Source organism: Oncorhynchus mykiss, chromosome 1, assembly GCF_057628025.1.
Source record: "Oncorhynchus mykiss isolate SJ-2025 chromosome 1, ASM5762802v1, whole genome shotgun sequence".
In the NCBI taxonomy this organism is placed as follows: domain Eukaryota; kingdom Metazoa; phylum Chordata; class Actinopteri; order Salmoniformes; family Salmonidae; genus Oncorhynchus; species Oncorhynchus mykiss.
This window is the reverse complement of record NC_143022.1, coordinates 43,228,129-43,230,000: the sequence shown is the minus strand read 5'-3', so window position 1 is coordinate 43,230,000 and position 1,872 is coordinate 43,228,129. Positions and strand designations below refer to the sequence as shown.

Genomic DNA, 1,872 nt, shown 5'->3' with positions numbered 1-1,872 from the left:
ACTAAGCTAAGGCCCCAATTCAAGTTCCTCAATTGCTGACGTTTGCTAACTAGATATATGTGCAGTGTACTAAACCATAAATAAACTACCCATTCTCACTAGTTAGCTACCATCAGCATATGGCGATAAAGTTAGTTGGAAAATAAAACCGTCTAGTTAACGTTACCTGTCACAGGTAGCTAATTCTAGTAGGTAAGACAATTTGTGAGCCAGGTTTTACTGTGACAGGTACGTTATAGTGTATAGACAAATATCATGAGCAAACTGCCTAACGTTAGCTTAGTGGCCCCTTTTTAGAGCCCGGTCATGGCTAAACGCTCTCCTGCTGCTGCATGTAGCTGCGTACTTCAACACGATTACATCACCTTCACACAAAAGTGTTGACATAGCTAGCTATTTTGCTAGCTAACCACATGCTACAAAGTCAAGTTAGCTAGCTAAAGCCGTCAAACCTGCTGGTTAGAGACAAAACATTAACACCCTTAGCTGATATTCCCCTCGTTTCCACATATTATATAGCTAGCTAGACAAACTAGCTAACATTATTCATTAAGTTAGCAAGTTGGCCAAAGCTAACTACTTGCCGACTAGCAGCTAGCTTACTACTCGCCGAATAGCAGCTAGCTTACTACTAGCTAACAGCTGACATATCGGTTAACTGTCTAACTGCTGCTAACTACTTGGCAAACAATGTCATATCAATTTGTAATTAACATATAATAACTACAGCTTACAATGTTATACATTAATAAAATAAAACTTACAAGTTAGCCAACCTGTGCTCTCACCTGCACTTCGACCAATGATGTGTTCGACTCGTTTGTTAACGTTGTCTTCTGGTACTTGTAGTTCAATTGAGATTTGAGTGCGTTGTGGTAATCAGTGGTGAAAAGCACCCTATTGTCATACTTGAGTAAAAGTAAAGATAACTTAATAGAAAATGACTAAAGTAAAAGTGAAAGTCACCCAGAAAAATATTGCTTGAGTAAAAGTCTAAAAGTATTTGGTTTTAAATATACTTAAGTATCAAAAGAAAAATTATAAATGATTTCAAATTGCTTATAATTAGCACAAGACATATTTTTTACATATAGCCTGGTGCACACCACAACTCACAGACCTCATTTACAAACAAAGCATTTGTGTTAGTGAGTCCTCCAGATCAGAGGCAGTAGGGATAACACGCAGACATGCTCAGTCCCCTACTGTACAGTCATGGCCAAAAGTTTTGAGGACACAAATATTCATTTTCACAAAGTCTGCTGCCTCAGTTTGAATGATGGCAATTTGCATATACTCCAGAATGTTATGAAGAGTGATCAGATGAATTGCAATTAATTGCTCACTGACAATTTTGCCTAAGAACACAGCCATGAATAAAGAATGGTACCAACACATCCTCCGAGAGCAACTTCTACCAACCATCCAGGAACAGTTTGGTGACGAACAATGCCTTTTCCAGCATACACCTTGCCATAAGGCAAAAGTGATAACTAAGTGGCTCGGGGAACAAAATATGAATATTTTGGGTCCATGGCCAGGAAACTCCCCAGACCTTAATCCCATTGAGAACTTGTGGTCAATCCTCAAGAGGCGGGTGGACAAACAAAAACCCACAAATTCTGACAAACTCCAAGCATTGATTATGCAAGAATGGGATGCCATCAGCCAGGATGTGGCCCAGAAGTTAATTGACAGCATGCCAGGGCGGATTGCAGAGGTCTTGAAAAAGAAGGGTCAACACTGCAAATATGGACTCTTTGCATCAACTTATTGTAATTGTCAATAAAAGCCTTTGACACTTATGAAATGCATGTAATTATACTTTAGTATTCCATAGTAACATCTGACAAAAATATTAAAGACATCAAA

The 1,872-nt window shown here is 38.7% G+C and overlaps 1 protein-coding gene across 4 annotated transcripts in view; it reads right to left on the bottom strand.

Annotated features, from left to right (window-relative positions):
- trabd (TraB domain containing) overlaps window positions 1-1,164 on the bottom strand; it is a 12,066-nt gene extending 10,902 nt beyond the window's left edge. The window contains exon 1 of one of the 4 annotated variants that reach the window (XM_021601361.3): window positions 765-1,164. The gene's annotated coding sequence lies outside the window, so the exon portion shown is untranslated. Of the gene's footprint in view, window positions 1-166; window positions 370-764 lie in introns of those variants that run through there. The other 3 variants (XM_021601368.3, XM_021601374.3, XM_021601380.3) reach the window with 3 other exon arrangements.
- Window positions 1,165-1,872: the final 708 nt, after the last annotated feature.